Source organism: Denticeps clupeoides, chromosome 16 (genome assembly GCF_900700375.1).
Source record: "Denticeps clupeoides chromosome 16, fDenClu1.1, whole genome shotgun sequence".
Lineage (NCBI taxonomy): Eukaryota > Metazoa > Chordata > Actinopteri > Clupeiformes > Denticipitidae > Denticeps > Denticeps clupeoides.
In genome coordinates, this window is record NC_041722.1 from 10,229,643 (window position 1) to 10,250,693 (window position 21,051).

Sequence of the window (21,051 nt, forward strand, 5' to 3'; positions counted from 1 at the left end):
AGACCCCTACACACACTCATATACAGTCTCATACACACACTCACACACACACACACACACACATTTACACACACTCACACAAACTTTCATAGTCAGCAAGCTGGAGCATATAAACAAGTGGATGCGGGTATTTGGTTACCGATGGTTACAGTAGCACGGCAGAGTACAGCCTCACTTAGCCTCTCTACACTCAACATATCAAATAGTGTGTGTGTGTGTGTGTGTGTGTGTGTGTGTGTGTGTGTGTGTGTGTGTGCGTGTGTGTGTTTTGCTGATATTTCACCAGGCTGTTGCAGTAAGTCTATCTGAACACTGATGGCAAAAAAAAAAAAATGATAAAAATCACTCGCTTCTTTTGTTCTTTTCTTTTTTTCTTTTTTTTTCTGAAACAATGATTCCCCGTAGACTCCAGGTTTCTTTCTGTGCCAATGTCTGTCTAGAAGCAAAGTGGTGGAAATATTCCTTTTGCCGTGGCCCTCATTAGCCGTCTCCATGCTGTTCAATAATGGGGAGTGGCACATAAATGATTCTCTTTATAGGGTTTGATGTGCCACACTGAGAGGGACCAGTGGCACATATGGACAACCTTTCCCCGTATGGACGGGAGGGAGAAAAAAAAAAAGACCAAAAAAAAATAAAAAAAAGGGAGGGGTGAGTGTGCGTATGTGTGACATGCATGACAAGCAGTTCACGCTGCTGTGTATCTAATGGCTGCTGCTGACCCTTAAAAAAACACATTTCATCAATGTTTCCCTAAGTACCGCCAGCAAGGGTATATCATTAGAGTGGCACCTCTGAGGGACCCGCATATAAAACACGGGCGCACAAGGAAACATGGGAGCAGCAAAGAAAGGGAGGGAGGGAGGGAGGGAGGAAGGAAGATCTTTTGTCAATACGCTTGCGCGCACCTTTCACAAATCAAAGCGAATAAACAATGTCACCATCCTGGCATAACTCGACATGCAAGAGGCAGGACTGCTAACACGGCTCTGACAGGAGACGATTCAAGGTCGCCCTTTAAGCCCTTAAACTGCGCCGTTTCCAGCAGCGTCGCTAAATTCCAGCAGACGTTCTTGTACCTGGTGAACACGTTTATGATATATATATATTTATTTTTTTTGTTTCTCATCCTCACCTCCTTTTTATCCAGAGGAGCTACTGCTCCTGTTCTGTTTAACAAGGATTCTTGAAAGAGCTTGCAGAGAGAGAAGAGGGGGGGGAGAAAAAGTGCATTTCTTAAGAGAGAGGCGTCCGCGCTCACCGAGCACGCCGCCGAATCTGCTTTTCAAATGAGTACTGAAGGCTGTCACGGGCACATTACTTCCGCTAACATAATAGTGGCGTCTACCAGTCTCCACGCAAAAAGGTAGGCGAGGAAACATCACAACCGGTTCCTGGAGAAGAAGGAGCTGCTTTCAACTTTCAAAACTCTTTGTCATTTTGTCAGACAGGCATACATTTGCTTCTTGACTTCTTGATGTGTTAGTGAAATCGCGGCGCTTTTGTTTCCCAGCCTTGTGGCTGTTAGGTGTAGTTACAAGGCACACAAACAAACCAAACGTGCCAATTTATTCCTCCGCCGTACACAACATGTTTTTTTTTTTTTTGGGTGGGGGGGTTCCACTATGGAGTGAAGCAGATCTGGTATCAATCAAACATTTTCACTGTGTTGCTCCTTTTATTAATCATTCAGCATCAGCAAAACAATATATGAAGAATTGGCAGTTTTTTCTGGAGAAAAAAAAATGAAAACTCTGCTTTGCGTGTGTGTGTGTGTGTGTGTGTGTGTGTGTGTGTGCACTGTTACAGCAAAAAGCAGGGAGTGAATTAATGTTGTCATTGTCACAGGGCCCTTGAGTGAGCGACCCTCATGTTAAGCAACACCTCCTCAATTCTGTTTGAAGTCTTCTGTGGCAGAAAGCCACACAGCCCAGTCTGCACCTTGTTCCCTGCGTCCGGACGTGGCTCGGAAAAACTCACCACTGCGAGGAAGAGGGAGAGGAGCGAAGGAGAGAGAGAGAGAGAGTATCATCAGCTTTCAAACCTTTTAAACAGCATCTGGCTTTCCCCCCCATAATTATTTTCTACAATAACAGGTAAAATGAAACTGCAGAGGCCCAACGATATGTGAATAACACAAAATGGCCAATTACGCTAAACACAGTGTAGACGACGGCTTTAATTTCCTGACGGAGAAGATAATAAACAAACACACATAATACGACGGGCGCATGAGAGCGGAGCTGGTCACCGGAGCCATCCTCGGGGTTATTTTCTTTGATTAAGTGCCAGAGCCCAGACACCCTGAACTGTTTAAAAGCCATTTGAAGCCTCCAATACAAACTTAAATAGAGACCCTTTCACAGTCCGGTGCCTGAGAGACTTAAGGACGTTCTTCCCTCTACAATCACACAACAAATGCTGATTAACATGCAGAAAATTTCTATAATCAAGGCACGTTCAGATTTACAGCAAATGAGAAAAGGTCCTGATTGTCTGTTGAGCTAATATCAAATGTCCTCATGACAAAAGTGCTGCCTTGTCATATATTATTCCATTTTCTTGCTTTTCCTTTTTTTCAATTTAGTTAAGTTTTTTTTTTTTTTTGGCTACTGGACACATCTTTGCATTTCCTTTTGAAAATTTTCAGGCAGATGCCGCTGAGCTTTTACACACCAATGTTGAAACAAATAGCGGCTTTCATTTCAGTTTCTGGCACAAAGGTGATGGAAATCGCGAGCGTCACCAGAAAGCGCCACACCTTGCCGTTTGCTGTGTTATTAGGGCAGCATCTATATTGGGACCAGACCACCGCCGAGAGAGCGGAAGCACCCGGATCCTGTTTCGTCCAGAAAGTGAACCAGCACCACGCTGTCCCAAACGCTGAGAACAGGAAGTGATTTATGGATTGGTCCGGCGTAATGTCAGCGTGGAAAGATGCGTCCCAGAGGTCTGTTAATAAAGCCAGTGACATAATAATGTGTTGCAGAGCACCGCTGGGACAGCGAGGCCCTTTCCAAAGTCAACACAGAGAAGCACCCAACGCTGCTGGACACTTCCCTAGCCACTCTGATGTCTGACGCACAATAAACAGAGGCTGGGCCCTGAAAATGCGGCACACACATGCAAGTGCACGCACAGATGAATGCATATGCGTGTTCACACACACACATTCTCTCTCTAAACCTAAGATAGCAAGCCCGGTTCCCTGCTCTCAGGCATTCATAAATTAACCACCAGGGGGTAAAGAAGTCAAAACACACATGAAAGTTATAAAGTTATATGTACTGTGGGGCTAAGTAAGAAAAAAACATAGAGCTACATTATACAGAATGCATCTGTACAATGTAGCCTGATCAATAAGGTGATGCATTATGCTTAGATACTCATGATCTGCCAGGCAAGCAAACACTACACAGACACACACACACACACACACAAGGACACATACTTACACACACTCCTTCTCTCTATTTCCCGAAATGACAGATTGTGAGGGGGGCCTATGGCATGCTGCATTAGACATTTTCCAGCTAATGAGAATGGGTTAATTGGTATGGTTACTGTAATCCCAGAGGGAAGAGGACAACAAGCTTAAACACATTCAACTAACACACACACACACTGATCACATCTAAAACTTGCCAGAGTAGCTAAAGGTCATTAGAGCTTATGCCAGTGTAAAAGACGAGGGATAAATTACTGCAGATGTTCTCCCAAAGTTAAAAAATTAATGCTCTAATTCCCATAAAATGTTTGCATGAGAAACTGTGCTGTTTTTACAAATGAACAAACTAAAAGAACGCAAAGTACACAAATCAAACCAGATGTAAGAGAAAGCGGGGCTCTGCGCCGAGGGTAAATACCATGTGCTGATCAATTATTCCTGATATATTTTCACCACAAGGCACTCAGGAGTAAACAATCAATGCTTTTACGTATAATGTGGTCATGTTCCTATAGAATACAGATAACCACAATATTGCGTTCTTCTATGAAGCTTGATTGGTTAAGACGACAAAAAAAGGTGTCTTATACATGACCCTTAATAAATTTTCTTTTTATATAATCCTATATTTATTTATCTTTTGAAAACGTGATTGTTCACTTTAAATTGAAATGCTTAATTGCTGATGAATCTTGGAAGATGTCACATTAAAAACATTTTGTTCAAGGTAATTGCAACATCCTATCAGCTGTCCTAAATGGGGTGGAATAGGTATGTGGCAGAATTCATAAATTTACTTGTGCACCTGAACTCTTGTCATTCATTCAAATTACAATGATAGAAATATATTCTAACTACCTGTTTTTATAAAGTTCATGTGCATTTAGTGCAGAATAATCATTTTTTAAGTGATTTATGTGTCCTTGTCTACCTTTGATGGGTTTATTAGTGTTCCTCGTCACATATCCCCATTCCAGACTCACTTCCTTATGATCAGAAGACTTCTAATGTCATTCTTCCAAGAAAAGCATCCTCTTGGATTCTATAAATACCACCATGGGCACATGCTGTACTTCATGAGGCTTGATGTTAAGATATTTAAGTTGGAGTTTCATCGCTGTGGGGAATAAAAAGCCCCACCACCTGTTCACCAGATACACGGGATTTATTGAATATTCTAATAAAATCAAAAAGGGGGGAAGAGAAATCAAAGCATTTCCTGCCTGCCCATGGCACAGCTTCTGAAGGCGTCCCTATTTTTAGGCCTTAACCTAAAGCAGCAGCCTCCCGTTGAAACCACAGCACCGTGAACCCAGATGTTGCTGTGACAGTAAAAGGTCTGACCATGGCGGACTTTGAAAGGTTTCCTTCCTGATGACATCACAGGCATCAAGACAGGTGACAGTCATTATACTCAGCTGCTGAAAGGGAATAATGGTGAGCTGGGTCCCAAAAATTCTCTTTACACATTCAGTCTAGAATATTTGTGCATATTTATATCAGAGATTTACAGTGTGAAATTTACTTAAATGTAAATATTTACTAGTAAAAAATGTTGTACATTCTCGCACTGGTTCATGGTCTACATATTTAAACAAACAACTGAAACAGTATGAAACTTAAGCACAAGAAAGTTTTGTGTACTTGTGATCATTTTTGTCCTGTTTGTAGAGACTAAAACAGGTTCTGACAAGACTTATCTGCACTTAAAACTTTGTATTAAAAACAAACTGACATTTCAATTGGAGCTGGCAGGCCTTTGAGATAGACCACGGTGTTTCTGTAGCTTCAGCACCCGTGGAGATCTTATTGATTCAACTTTAAAAGCAATCAATCACTGCTCAGCTCTTTCAAATTATTCCCCCAAGATCATCATCATCCACACAACCAGCTCACCTGGCCAAAGATTAAAAGACAGCCCCTTTCACGCCTAATGAACCCGGCGAACGGAGTAAACAAAACACCATGCAAAGGCTCTAATTAACACCATCCTGTCCGGGGCCAGTCGCCCAGAATCCTACATGCCGCCTTCCGGTTCTCTTGCATTACGCTGCTGCTCTTCCTCTCACCCGCTCATGCACAATCACACCTTGTAATGTCACTCTCGTTTAAAAAAAACCCTTCCTTTCATTCTCCCTGCATTGTTCTCCGTAGGTGCAAGATGACCTGAGAGTAGATTCCCTTATTACTGTTCAAACGGAGTGCATGTATTATTCATCCCTAATTGATAGGGGGGCTTGTATATTCATGAGTGCCGGAGATCTTACCTGGAATGTAAAGTGTTACAAACTTCATTGAGGTTCGGCTTTGATTGCTGTCGGCGCTGTGATAATGAACTCATTATACTTTCAGGAGCTCTTTGTTTGCCTGCTCAAGAAAACGTTTACAAAGGGGAGGCAGGAGTGAGATGCCATGTTTGCCCTGCAATCAATCCGAGGTGGGCAGGCCGGCTCCATGTGCTGCTGTTCATTCATCCCGCCTGGTTCTCCAGCAGAGCGGTCCACAACCATGGCGGCGCGCCGTGGACACGCCGTCCTCGTCCGACCCTGCGAACCTGAGCAGTGAATCCCAATCAGGGCGTCAGCACGGTTAAAACACACAGTCAGCTAAAATGGATTGTTGAAAGCGTTGTACCAAAAATAACTACGAGAAAAGCGTGCATGAAATTAATGGAAATAATAAAATAATAGAAATTTTCTTTCAATTTTTAGCTCCAGCTTAGCTTAGCCTTTAGCAATCGAGCTAGCTTGTAATCTCTCTTTTACTTTTTTAATTGTGTACAGAGTCCATTATTGCTGAAAATAATTATTGTGTATGGATAAGTATTAGCTTGGTATCAAAATTGGATATGAACAAACCAACAAATGTTTAAACAATTTAATAAAATAGATTAAAGTAAAATATAAATTGTTTACTACTGTTTAGCTTGTAGCAACGAAGATAACATTTTGCATTCATTTCCAACAACCACACTTAAATATATATTTTATATCATAAGGACACAAGCATAGACACACACAATATGGCACAGGTCAAAATGACATCATCAGGAGCAAGGGAGAGAATTCACAAAAATTCAATGAGTTTTACTAATGGCTCACCAAACACAGACTGTGATTGAGTACTTAGCAATCTGCTGTGCTAAAACAAACCCCAGGTTCTCAATATTGCTTTGACCACTTGCGATTCAGAATAGCCTGTTCATCATCATTTCCATTCATCACCCATTCCAGCATTCGCCCGTCCACCTGCGCTCACCCACTTATCGGCAGAAGTGAGCCAGCCAGATTCTTTTATTCATAGACTTGTCGGTCTCCATCACAAAAAAAAAAAAAGAAGCTCACCAGAGAGCCCTGCCATGTACTATAAAGGACCCGAGTCCTGATAGAGCGAACACAACAGAAGGAAAAGAAAGGTGAGAGAGGGAGAAGGAGAGGGTAAAACGAGACCCATTGTAAAGCAGTCTAGTTAGCGCAGTGTTAGAGTCGCACACAGGGTCTCCGTATATCATGGAACGTTCTGGCACCTGACCTCACCGTGCTAGTGCCCTGCAACGTCGGCATGCTTTACGACCTATGGAAGGCAACTAAAGACCACTGAGGATTGAGATGATTTAAAGCTCAGCAGAGCAGCGACTCTAACGAAGGGGAGTCCAGATTTACAGCTTTGCCCAGCTCTCGACTTCACTGGCGGAGATAGAGCAGACCCCTGCCCTGGACAGACGTGGACAAAGGCCTTTCTAGTGAACGAGAGAGAGGGAGAGAGACGTTAATGAGTAAAAATAGGAAACAGAGGCCATCTTGTTACTTTCTCGCTGTGACAAGAAAAGCTACTTTCAGATGTCAGCAGATATTTATTGCCATCAACAGTCACAAAGAGGTTATGGATACAAAACACACGATTTTGGCAACTAATAGAAAGAAATGGCCAAAAGCTTTTTCTTTCCTCTTCAGATTGGATTGTTAAATGCTTGTTAAAACAGTCGAGTGAGAAACTTAAGAGGGTGTGTAACTCACAAGTCAGAGTAGTGGTCATACAAATGTGAAAAATTGCAGACCAATAATTGTTACCAATCAGCCAAAAAAATCAAGGGCTTACCCCAGTAGGTGTGTGACAAGAACATTAATGTACTGTGGGTGAAGCCGGTCTAAAGCCAAGTCTTATATAAGGTCTATAAACTGTATATCACAGTCTAATGCAGACCTTTAATCCTATTTGCATTCATATGGTTGAGGTTCGATCCTGGCCGGCTTTATCCTTAGATTTGCTTATTTTGTGAGTAGAGAGGAGTGAGTGGAGTGGCTGTATGCATGCTATCACCATCTGTATGTGTCCCATCTATAAAGCCAATTTCTCTGAGCGGCGGGGCCTGCCATTGAGCAGGTGATGGGAGCTGGAGGAACTTATTTGAGTGTGGTACAGATGAGTAAACATGCAGACTCTGCAGTGGGTAATGGACTCCATTAAACACACAAACACACTCTCTCTCTCACATGCGCATACACATATGCACCCCCCCCACTTACACACACACACACACTATCACACTCACACACACTCTGAGAATTAAATACTCCTGCAGGCCCCCCAGTGGACTGCCACAGGCTTAAATCCTGAAACTCTCCCTTAAACAGCTATGGGCCTCTGTGCACACACGCCACTGACTTGAGGGAGAGGTGCTCTCACCCATTTGCACATTAATAAACCTCCGGGACGTTTATTAAATGTTGAAAAAACGACTGCATTTACATTCTGATCTCCAGAGGAAATATGAAATTATGCCTAGACCACATCACGTGCTGAGGTGTCTTCTAAATCCTTCATATAGAATGAGCTAAAAAAAAATGATTACCTCATTACAACTGCCAGCAGTAATATATGTAATATAGTCGTGATTATGATAATTCTTGATAATTCTAATAGGTAATTAGTTGATAATATATTAGTATATTTTATATATATATATGTGTGTGTGTGTGTGTGTGTGTGTGTGTGTATGTGCGTGTGTGACAAACATTATTTTACTGAAATTAAATTTTAACCAAAAATCTAAATCAAATGGCATGACAGAAAGGTAAAGAAATGGCTTGTCTTGCCAGAAGCCGTGCTGCTAATTGTACATGCAGATAAGGAGAAGCCACTGTTCCTGTGTAAATATTTTATGAATGCCAACACAAAGAGCATGTTAAAAGGATTAAAGAACGCAGGACTAAAAGTCAACGCGAACATCCAAACAATATGCAAGAATCTCGACAGTATAGGTCACATGCAAAGGGAGTGGGGTCACGCTGAAATTGTCCATCAGTCAGACAAGCAGAACTGATTTGGATGCTAAATAATGGTCTAGATATTCAAAAATTCGATATATATGCGCAAAGCTCCAGTGAGCACTGGATCGAGCCCATCAGACCGCTCCTCTGCCACCACACCTCCCCATACAGCCTCACAACTAGAACACACCGCCTGGGCCTGGTCAGTGTGTGTGCGTCATTGTGCATGTGTGCATTTATTTATGTGCATTACTGTACCTCATTCCAAACCAAAAATGTAGAGAAGAGGTATACAGTACTTAGCAGAGGACCCATCTATTTTATAAATATATTTATGTATTCAGGCGCCTGTGTGAATATCAACTGTCTGTCTCATGAAATGAATGTTTAAAGTACCCTGGCCCACAGCCAGAAGAATCAAACCCACATAATGAAATTAAAGAACCTAAATGTTCCAGGAGGTTTAAAAGAAACCTTTATAAGAATATACATTTTTGACTTACTCATTGTGGCTGAGCCAGGAAACATGTACATGTTTAAAGGGTTACAAAAGAAAAAACATCAAGAAACTATAATTGATAAAATGAACAATGTTAATGCAGCATTTAAATAAGACAGACCCAGACATGAGCAATGCATTTTATCAGCATTTCATTAGTTTAATCTGAGGTGTGTCACGTGTACACATAAACATAAAAAATATAAACACATTACTCATATTAATTATACAATGCTTGGATTTTCTGTAATAGGAAAATAATCTCTAGGAACACATAATGTTAGCAAATGATGTGCTATTATTTGAAGACAGTAGACTACTAGATTGGAACATGTCAAAGACCAACAAGATGTTGTATCAGTAGAATTTGTTGTGCACATGTGTCTTTTTAACAAGGGAATATATTCATGTCTTTTTTACAGATATGGCCAATCTAAAGAAAAGGCTGACCCATACGGGTCACATGTGGTAAAGTGTAAGACCACACATTTAAACAGACTGGGCTGGAACGCTGACAGACAGCCAATATCCCATGATCTGACCCCAAAGACAAAGGTTTAATAATAAATACAGGGTGTCTGAATTAAAAAGACACCTCTCTACATTTTTAATGTAAATGTGTTTCTGCATGCCATTAAATATGAATGGGCCCTTGCCTCACCTCTGCGTTCTGGGGGCGGATCTGGCTGGGGCTTTGGCTGCAGTGTTTCGAGTGTGGGCCCTCGGTAGGCCTGGCTGAGGCGACACAGGGAATCATGGGAGTCTGTTGTGCAGGAGCAGAGGGGGGGGGCATGTCTGGACTGCTAAAAGCATGCAGCACTTCTGGCCCAAAAGATGTCCTATGAGCAGTAATCCCGGCCTGGCGATTAGCACAAAAACAGAGTGTATTAAATCAGTCATGGAGAGCGATGGGCCAAGAAAACTTTGCTTCTGTGATTTACTCCCCATCAGAGGCACTCCGATGAGAGGAACACTTCTGATGGAGAACCCAAATGGGATTCCCGCTAGCAGGAGGCAGGAATTAGGGCCCCTGGTCCTGAAAGAGGTTGGAGGGTAATGTGGAGGCTATCGCATTAACCTGACAGGGGTGGCTCTAATAGGGACTGGGGCTTAAACTGATATATCAATTTACTTCCCTTCTGCAGGACTTCAAAGAGCTGAGCTCATTCCCTCAGTGGCCGTCTGCCCTCCATCAATCTCCCTGTCCGGCTCCCATCACCACCTCTGGGCCAGCGAGCAGCCAATCACCTCCTCCGTCTAGCCAGCACCAGGTCACCTGCCGAGCCAATCAGACCAAACAGATTGCCCATAAAGGCCAATCAGTAGTCCTGTCAAGCAGAAGTCTAAAACTAATGATCATCACCCTTCCCAAAAAAAAAAAACTGTTGCATGTGAGTTCATCGCCCTGCACAACTTATTACAGTCAGAACAGAACTCTACTCACATGATAATACCCAACCGCCGCTCTTAATTTTCAGTTCGCCTACATAACTCTGACAGTTACAAAAGAGCGTAGAAGCCGTAACACGTACAATAAAAGTGTTCGGAGCGTAATGCAACCAGACGTGTTTGTCAAGGGAGAATCTGAAGGGTTTAATACCTTAATCAGCCTGTTTACATAAAATAATGCAACCTGGCGGACAGGCGCCTTCATTTGCTTTGCACTTTAAATATTGGAACGAGAAAGGTATTTGAAAGAAAGTGGAGATATAAAAAAAGGGAAGCATTTTAGTGTCGACACGGTCCTTTAAGCTCACCGCAGCTGTTTGTGTGAGAGAAGTTCGTACAATGACAGAGACACAGGCTGCTCCTTTATGTATTTGCTCAACTCTCTGTTCTTTCAAATGCAATCAAAAGGCTTCTCTCCCAGCAAGAGCCCTAGAGGGCTGTGATGTCACATCCAGTGCAACAGCTCGGCGATGACTGACAGATGCTTAACATGTGAGAGGAGGAGGAGAGAGAGAGAGAGGAAGAGAGGAAAAACACCGACAAAAAAAAAAACAGGGCCATTGCTTCCGCTGACACCTCCTACCTTATGCTAACCTCTTTTGTCAAAACAATTCCCGAAGAAATGAAATGCCGTGCGGGATCCTAGATCTGCCGCAGTCGGGCTAATGCAGCCCAGCGCTCTCTGCGTTGTGATACGTCTCAGATACGCTGCGTACCGCGCTGCCGGTGCGCACAGCGTTTTTTTTTACAATGAAGCAGTGATTCAAATGTTGCATTGGTTATGCATTACATATGCATAACCAAGTATATAACAAGAGAAAAAAAGTTTCAACGAGAGGGGTCATTTTAAATTAATGCAAGGAAAATACCGTGATTTTGAGTTTTATTGGTTTTTTTGTATAAGGATGAGCTAAAAAATGGCCGTCTATTAAATGAATTCACAGACATGAAAACTAACTCTTCGTTGTACTTAAGAAAACTTCTAATAACTGAGTTCATATTAAATGATAACAAAAGAAAGTAGTGCATTTCCACAAAATATCCTAGACCCTTGAACCTCTGAATTCACTTAATTGTTGGTGGAAAAAAAAACATTTTAAACTCAGAATTAGGAGAGATCAGACGGAGAAGGAACACATTGTCAGAGCGTCTCTTCCCCAATCCGCCGTGATCAGAGCCATCGTTTAGACAGAGAAGAAAGATGGCAAATATTTTGGGAAGAAAGGGCTGTGTGTGAGAGCGGGGGGCAGGGGGAGAGCTAAAGAGTTCGGCGGAGCGGGAGCAGCACTGAGCTCGGCAGACGGGATCTATGAATACAGAGCAGCCGAGATGTGAGGGAATTTTACAGCAGGCATTGTCTGTCACTCACCTCACCTGCCTGTGTGATCACTGCTTCCTCGCTGGCCTGTTTCATCTCTGCGCACCTCTCTCTCTCTCTCTCTCTCTCTCTCTCTCATACACACACACACACACACACACTCCCCCTCTTCCCCTCCCACCCCAAAATCTGGTGCCAGGGCATGCCCTTGCCAAAATATGACGAGTGTTCAGACAGGATATCAAATATCCATAAAAAGCTGTATACTCTGCTTTTGTTTTGATATGCCACTAATGTTAGTAGCTGACAACGGTGATTACTATTTCACAATTGGCATTAATGTATAATTAACAGCGACACGCTTTAGTATTTTGACCTACATGTACATGCAGTGCTGCTAATAAGATACTACAGAGTCCTAACTATGCTATATTACACCTGAAAATAAAGATGGGAATAAAATATTTAGAAATATGTAGAAATATTATATATTTGTTTTTTATATGTATACACGTGTTTTCACTGTGCGGGTCAAAGGAAAAACACAGTATGCACACTGTGAATTTTATCATATGTAAATACATATCTAATAAAATATAAATTACATGATAACCGGATATATATTTACACTATTACAGGCAGAACTGTTCACACGTGCTGCACACAAACACACACACACACACACACACACCAGTCTAATGTAATTTAGTAAGATGGTGTGTGTGTGTAAATATGGCATCGCATCCTTTTTTTTTTTAAGTGAAGAAGACTTCCACAACCCAAAGCAAGCAGGCCACGCCACGTCCAACACAAACATTGTTACCCTGCTTACACCGGGCCTCGGTGTCACACCAGTGTGTCAATGTTGATTTCTAGTGACATGGGACCAAAGATACATAAGCCAGGCCAACTGTTCAATCGTCCTGCTGCTGCCACCAGGCACCCGCGCAATCAGCTAAGAGCAGCCGCCAGCTGTTGTGTCATTAATTCTGTAAATACGGCAGGCGTCCCCGCGTACGCACGAACCTCCACCTCCGGCGGCACGCGTCCCGGCCAGATGAGGCTCGGGGCGGCTCAGCTGCTATACGCACAAGCCGCCATGCGACCGTTTCCTCCGGCCTGGCGGTGGCCGAACTTGTTATAAAGGGGGAGACAGTTGGAGACCCACAGTTTTTTTATGTTATTTGCTGCGGCAGCATTCGAACTGATGGTTTAGCACTTGTATTGTCCCCCACCCCCCCCGCCACCCCGAGTGAAGAAAAGCCGGCAACATGCTCTGGTTGTTCTTTTCAACAGTGCCTATTTTTTCCCCCTCTCCCTTTTACACACATCGCGCATTATTTGTTGGGGCAAGGCAGAATGGAGCGCCGCACGGTCAGTGGTTCGCCACAATGGCTGCCGGGGACACAGTTAGCGGGCGAGGCGTGGACCCCGGCTCTGTGCCAGGCCCCCCGCTTTTTTTTTTTTTTTTTAAGGCCACGCTATGGGCTGATGACTAATCACAGCGCAACAAACATCGGAGGGAATTCTGGGAAAAGGATTCCGAATGAGGCAAGCCGAGTCAGAGCACTGAGAGTCGGTGGAATAATAATAAAGCTTAATGCCATTTTTTTGGCTTGTACTAGATGGTAAGGACACTTACCAAAGAAGAATTTTTGATGTACATGTTGTCACACAAAACGACAACAGTGGTAGAGCTGCCCCTCCTCTCTCTCTCTCTCTCTCTCTCTCGCTCTCTCTCCCTCTCTCCCTCCCTCTTCTTTTCTCACGCTGCTCCACTTTCTCCATGCCAGAGGAAGACTTCTCTCCAAAAAGCTCCCATTACATGCTCACAGACCATGAGCTCTCTCGCACGGCCTGTCATCTCAGCAGAACCCGGCCTGTAGTGGGAAATTAAATAACATGAGGTTTTGAGCGACTTTGGGAATCCAAATTAGCATTTTTGCCTCTGGTGGATGATGTCGCCTTCTGTAAGAAGGACAGTAATTTAACGCATGGATTTTTCTCAGTTAATTTTTCTCTCCATATTTTTGTATCGTTGAAGGAGCTTTAATTTGGTGCAAAAACGTGCAAAGAAACCGATTTGCAAAAAGGTTTAACCTTTTGTTGCTAGAATCCTTCCTTTTCTTGATGTATTTAACGGCGACCCCTAAACAGGTATACCGTGTAAATGGGACGGCTTTCCATACTGTGCTGGAGCAGATTGTGTGTCATCTTAGCAAACTGCGAGATAATAACCTTTAATTCGGCCCCAGGCCTCGCGGCTCCAAACAGACATCTAGTGTTTAAGATGTCTAAACCCTTTTCAAGAAGACCACAGTCTACCTTAAACCTACACAGGTATTATACAGCGACGGCGTAATGCCTGTTCTCACAGACTGCATTATAAGAACATTTTTGTGAACTCTGGAAGCTGAAAGGTAGTCGGCTTGACGTCCATCCCGCCGCGTGAGTAATTACCGCGTCTCTTCTTCCTCCGTCTCTGTACTTGCGCGGAGCGAACAGGTTTCAAATTGCAATTCCCCACCAGCACTACCTTCTCTAATTCAAACTCTAAATTCCAGCGAGCACACAGATCAAAGTCTCGCGAAGTTGAGATAACCCTTATTATTTCTCATTAGCCGGTAACCTGATGCAGTCTGACAAGTCCTGCAGTTGCTTTGCTCAGCTGTTGACGTCCGCACATGGTCCAGTCGAGCCGGGGACGGGGAGCAGCCCAGCGTGAGCTCCCAGTTGAGCTGTCGCATCCAGTCCGGGCCCAGATAGGGCCTGGGTTGCTCCCCCTCACTCTCCTCTACGGCAGATCATTAAGGGCCCTGTAGCCTCTGTCTGCCTGCACCACGCCACTGAAGCGATTAAAGTCAATGCGTAATTAAAGTTTGCATAAACAAGGGCTCCCCCCCTCCTTTTCCTTCAGTTCTCTCTCTCTCTCTCTCTTTCTTTCTTCTTTTTTTTTTATTTAAGCTGACAAAAAAAAAAAAAAAAAGCGACAGGGATTCTCATAGGTTCCCGGGGAGGCAGGCCTGGTGGATGCTGGCCGTTGGTCTAATTAGAAACCTAAATACTTTGGGTAATGCGTAGCCCCTGGGACCAGAGCTGCCGTATCTCTTACACATGTGTTATGTGGACAGACTGGCTCTCCGGTGGGGTGGCTCACTGAAATATCCCAGGCTGCTTGCCTTTGGCACAGCTGTCCTCTCAGACAGCCCAGCTTTCATTACTAAAATAGAAATTTGTGTCCTAAGTGCTGCAACATTGCTAATGCTAAATATTTAATTCCCGTGGGTGCTAATTACGGTTGAGTACTGGCAACATGGATTCCATTTTTTTTCACCTCACATAACAACTGTAAAAGCAATTTGAGCATTTTTCAATTAATTAAACACATAGTCTCCCAGTAACCTCTTGTCATTTTGCCCTCCAGGACCATAGCTAATTTGTGTAGAATAGAAAAGGGAGGGAGCGCGGGGGAGGGTGTTTTCATCTTTTCAGAAAATGCCCCTACAAAAGAATTAACTGAGTAGACCCTTAATATTTTATAATGGAAAAAAAGACACATCATTTTCACAGGAATTTAATGTGATCACATTTGGTCACTTTTTAACAGCCTGAGGTACGTTGTGCTTTTGAAACCCTCAGATGTGTTTTTACATGAGAAACTGCTGTTTTTATACTCCACTAAGTGATCCATTTTTAAGGACGATAAAAGAATAATGTGGTGTTTGATGAAAAGCTGACATTTCCATACTGAACACGCAGTTTGACTAGCTATTGCAATATTGAGTATGAACAGTGTCAATGCAAATCCACATATACTTGCAGCAAAAAACACAGAACAAGACATTTCCAGAAAAGAAAAAATATATATACATAAATTTACATACAATTATTGCTGGTTTAACTGTGGAATGTATAGTATAGCCCAATAATCAAATCACAGAATAAAAAGAAACAGAACAAAAACTAGGTAATGTGTCAAAATGAGGACCCATGTAAACAAACCACAGAAAGAACGTATTACTTAACACAGAATGTGTGTATTTAGTCTGTTTTATACATACAATGGGTAGACATGCTATTTAGACCAACAATATAACAATATTCAAATGTCTAAACACACTAATCAGGTGCAGTATAGTGCAAAGAGCCACGCTGAGTGTGTGCCGTATTTGTGAGTGTGTGTGTGTAAAACGTCATTTGTTTTGACGGGACAGCTGGTGATTGGTGCTTATCACACCCCGCGACAGAGAGAGACGGGGTACGGGAGTGGAGCACCAACACACACACACACACACACACGCTCACAGACACGCACGCCTCCTAATAAAGGGCCTGTCACAGGGGGAGATCAGAGGCAGCGCGTGAAATCCAGCTAATAGTCATTAAGGGATTCCCTTCCCTCCACTCCTTACCTGCTCTCCAGGCGGCCCTCTTTCAGACACCATTTGCATCGTGTCATCTTATCAGCACTCACACAGAAGGAGAGGTGCACATCACACATACAACCTCCGGACGAAGTGGAAAAAACACACGCACACAGAGAAGAACGAAAGATTGAGTGACAAAAGAGAGAGGTAAACAGGTAAGTTCGAAACTGATCTCAGATCTGGAGAGCCACACGTATTTTTTGATGAAGCAAAATTAACAAAGAAAAAAATAAATGTGAGCAGTCGTGCAGAACGTCCGGTGAGTGTGTGTAAAGTGTGTTAAGACCCGACTGATGTAATATTTATGGCCGGCCCTTTGTACTGGGCCCCGGCACTGCGGACCCTTCCAGGGTGAACTCCGCCGTCCCCTCGCGCTCATTCAGCCCTGCGACCCAGTCAATAAAGCAATTTTTTGATGCAACCCCCCCCCGGCCTCGTGGGCCGCTCTCAAAATATTAAGACAGGAGCTCGGCTTTCCAGCACACAAAGGGGAGCGAGGGAGAGAGGAGGAAAAAAAACAGGCCGCACGGGGTAGTGACGAAAGACGTGGAAGCGCAGGTCAGGGCTCCTGGTGCTAAGCTGCGAGAGCCAAACGTTTGGCAGAGTAATTACACGCCGCTCTGCCCTGGAAGTGATTAGTGATAGTCGTCTGTTAAAAGTGTTCTCCCGAGCCGCGGCTCGCTTTTATGGGTCACGCTCGCATTCCTCCTCCCAAAGCGTGGGTGCCATTAACATCGTGGACGTAGCGAGCAAAAAAAAAAAATCTTAAAAATTAAAAAAAGGCGGCGCTGCGACTGTGTGTGTTTTTGGATGATGTCCACACCAGGACATGGCGAGGTCGCCGGCGTTTCCAGGAGGAGAGAGCCGGGGTCGCTGCAGACGTTCCTGGGAGCTGAAAGGCGAGGGGGGGGGGGGGTTCGCCAGCAGGTGGGGAGCGGGGAGATTAGCAGAGCAGATCATCGCTAAACATCGGCGGGGCCTACAGCGACTCGCGTCAGGCCTGGGGGGGGGTGGGGGGAGGAAATACCGGAGGGGGCCGCGCCGAGACGGGACCTGGAGGAGAATCCCCTCCAAAGCTCCGGCAGGTGCGAGGCATTAGGAGCCAGTCCCTCCACCTGGACTCCCCGTGTCGTGGCAGGTGTCTCCACAGAGCGTGGCGCTGGGCGTCAAGCGCTAGTCAAACACCGGGAGCGGGCGGCCCGTTTTCTTTTTGCTTTTTTTTACCTGCACAGGTGGTTTTCATATCGGCGAATGTGCCGAGGAGCACAGGCTTGGCTGATTAAACTCGGCCCACTCTGAAGGTTGTTTTATTAGGACCTGCCCGCTTGCCGCTCTTCGGGAAAATGGGGGACATTTGTGGCATTAAGTTTGAACACCTTCTACGCCGCTTCAGAAAAGCTGCAAGGTCACGATGAAACACTTCCGGTGGGGAGTGAGCGGGAGACGCAGCCATGTTGCCATCGCTGCTTCAGCCGATTACGTGTGACACGCGGCATAAAGGGGACCGATTGTGAGCTGTTCAGACGCATCAAAGGCACTTGAGGAAACCCAACACCTCAGAACCGGGCTGGAGGAAGGGGGGGGGGGGGGGGGGGGGCATCTGGTCACGTGCGGGACGTCGAGCGGGAGCGATCTACATTTCAAATGCGGGGGACGTCTTCCGCTCGCTGTTTATGAAACATGGCTGCTGGGACTACAAATGTAAAGGGATATGGCATCAAAGGCGTCTCGGAGAGAAAACAAAAAAACAAGGTCCCTGCTGCGGAACTGGCGGGGTGAACATAATACTCCTCCTCGCCCTTATGTCGGCTCATTTGATTACAGTGTGCAGTCCCGAGGCCCGCTCATTAACTCGGTCTGCAGCGCGAGTCTCAGTGCCGTAACCGAAGGCCTACGGTGCAGAGGAGAGGTGGCGGATGGAAAAAAAAAAAGAAAAGAAAGAAGAGAAAGAGAGAATAGAATGGTTATAGGTTGTATGGCTGCTTTTTGATGCTAATAATAAAAAGCCTCCTGGATGGATGATGTCACCGTGATAACTTTATAAGGGGCGTGTTATCCGAAAACCTGCGATTTCGGATTCTGATTCTAATAACGAAGGAGAAAAAATGCCGAGCCTCCACGTTCGGACTTCAGGCGGCCACTGGCTGCAGTTCCGGCGGGGCAGGCGAGGAAGCGCTGATAGGGATCCTTCGCCAAGACCCTCAAAAGAGCTCATTTTCCCATCACTCAAGCTTCATTATACCCAATCAATATTTGGTTAGTCACTTGGGTTATTGACTCGTTCCAAAAATAAAATTACAGGTAATTTGTCTCCTCGCAGAATCGAGGATATCATCTTGTTTTTCCCCTCGCCTCCTGCCCCCTCGCCAAATAGAGAAGGGGGAAGGAACAATTGCTAGCCTGTGGAAACACTACCCCGTGGATACAACTGTAAATATCTCTCTCTTGATAAGTCATTGAAAAATCAATGTCTACTTCCTGCAATCCGCCCTCCAGTAAATCAATCATAATCTGCACAGTCGGCGGGGCAGGGGGTCGGGGGCGGGGGTGCGGCTCGCAACCTGTCTATTTCTTCTGCTCTCGCCTGAAACCCTTCGATTCTGCATGTGCCCTGATATGGCACTCGTCATTTATTACACCACAAGGCACCGGGATGCCGTCAAACCGCACCACTTCCATCCAGCGGGCAAATAATTACCGCACGTATCACACGGCACCTTCATTTCGCCGGCCACTTGACTGTGCTTGCCCGACTGTAGGTGTTCCGCATCGTTTTTACACCGTTTTGGGTATCGCAGCAGCGCATTCCCACCGAACACAGATGGACAGATAGCGGAGGGGTGTGTGTCAGCGGACACCTACAGTCGGGTGTGTGTCAGCGGCCTGCACCAGCCACTGGCCGCCGTACTCGGACGTGACTCCGCGGTTGGTGCGGTGGAAGGGGGGGACTCCAGATTCCGAGCCTCCAGCAGCACTGCCAGGGAGAGAACTATTACATCACTGCACGTAAATGGCAGAGCCGGCGCCACGCTGGTGGCTGAAGACACACTTTCGGCTATTGCTTTAAAAATTCCAAAAATCTGCTTGGGTGAGTGCAGATTAACTTTTGATGAATGGGTGAATTTATCATGTATAATTGCATTACATATGAAATGTAAGGTATGGCAGCATTTTTATTATTATTATTATTATTATTTATTTATTTATTTATTTTATTTATTTATTTATTGGGGGGGGGGGGGGGGGTCTGGTTACTTCATGCTGGATGTTAGAGCACCCTCCAAATTCCTCGTGCACGTGTATTTAATCATTTAATCACGAAAAAAAAAAAGAAAAGAAAAAGTGCAAGGTCAAGAGAAAATAAATTACATCCATTATATGCCGCAGATCTCCCCAAAGCATTGCGCGCAAACCGGTTTGAATTTCAATTGGCTTCCACGCGGCAAAAGCCCACAGCTCGTACATCAAAGAATATCCCGGCGTCAACTAATCGGTTTAGGACGCAGATTTCGCGCACTGACCATTGAATTACGCGCCAGAACACGTGACCTATTGTTAATAATTACTGTAATAGTTTTTATTATAATAACACACAACTCGCACCGGCTGCTGAAACCGTGACTCGGTCTGTCGCGTGTTGCTTCATTATCGATATTAATGTGATTGGGAACGCGGAATGGCACTGCGCTCTGCTCTGCGGAGGATTTCACTCCTCGTCAGGTTATAGGAGGCGCGAATTACGCACATATTGACACGTTCATTACATTGTAATAATTACCTGTAATTACAGTCCTTTCAACTGCATTCAGATGAACATAGATATTAATAACATGTATTAGCGAGTTCAACATGTACTCGGCGCGGGGTCTGATGAAGCAGCATGGTTAAGGAAGGAAAATCTGCTCGTTTCCTACCTTCTCCGCTCCTTCCCCACTCTCCCGTCCCGTCCCGTCACGTCACGTCACCTCCCTACACTCGGCCCGAAAACGGCTCCTTGTCGCGCGCCCTACGTCATTATTACCGATAATTGGCTATCAGGGGGTATTGACGTCAGTCGGACCCGCTCCCGTCCGCGCTGGTTACAGATGACAGGGCGCCGGCCATTTATCGCGTCCCCCAGCGGAGCAGTCTGCAATCTGTAGGTCAAGATCATTATTACAGATCAAATAAATGACAAAACATGTATGACTTTAGCTAAATACATCTACATGTACACTTTCCTGGCCTACAGTTATAATCACTATTATTGGATCTGGTTGGTTATTTTGTTGTTCTCTATTTTTAAATAAAAGTTACTAAATGAAACATGTTCTTTCCTGAGTAGTCATCGGTCCTCCTCATCCTCATCATCACCACCATCAACGACCCCCGGACTCTGTATTGGCCCGCCGCGTACCTGCGTCATCCCTCCTCCGGCTCCGGGGACACGTGACCCGGATCGCTCGCTTTTTAGCAGCGCCTACAGCGATCCCTTTCGGCTCAACGGCGCAGACGTCTAAATTCACGAGACGCGAAAAAAAGACGCCAACTCTTCCACGGTTAATAAGGACGTTCACCAAACTACTCGTCTTTCCTTTTATTAAGATTTTTCTTTTATCTTTAAATGCCTGACCCTGTCATCTGTCCACCGTTATTAAAAC

At 44.7% G+C, this 21,051-nt stretch overlaps 1 long non-coding RNA gene across 3 annotated transcripts; it reads right to left on the reverse strand.

The window, feature by feature from the left end:
* Positions 1-1,654: 1,654 nt before the first annotated feature.
* On the reverse strand, positions 1,655-21,037 carry LOC114765567 (uncharacterized). 3 transcript variants are annotated; one of them, XR_003742679.1, is made up of 5 exons: positions 20,326-21,037; positions 13,627-13,864; positions 9,879-10,493; positions 5,716-6,002; positions 1,655-1,982 (listed from the first exon to the last, which is right to left on the reverse strand). It is a non-coding gene; the product is annotated as an uncharacterized LOC114765567 (long non-coding RNA). The 3 variants fall into 3 exon arrangements; XR_003742680.1 differs by lacking the exon at positions 13,627-13,864 and having other exon boundaries at positions 20,433-21,037; XR_003742678.1 differs by lacking the exon at positions 13,627-13,864.
* Between the last annotated feature and the right edge of the window lie 14 nt (positions 21,038-21,051).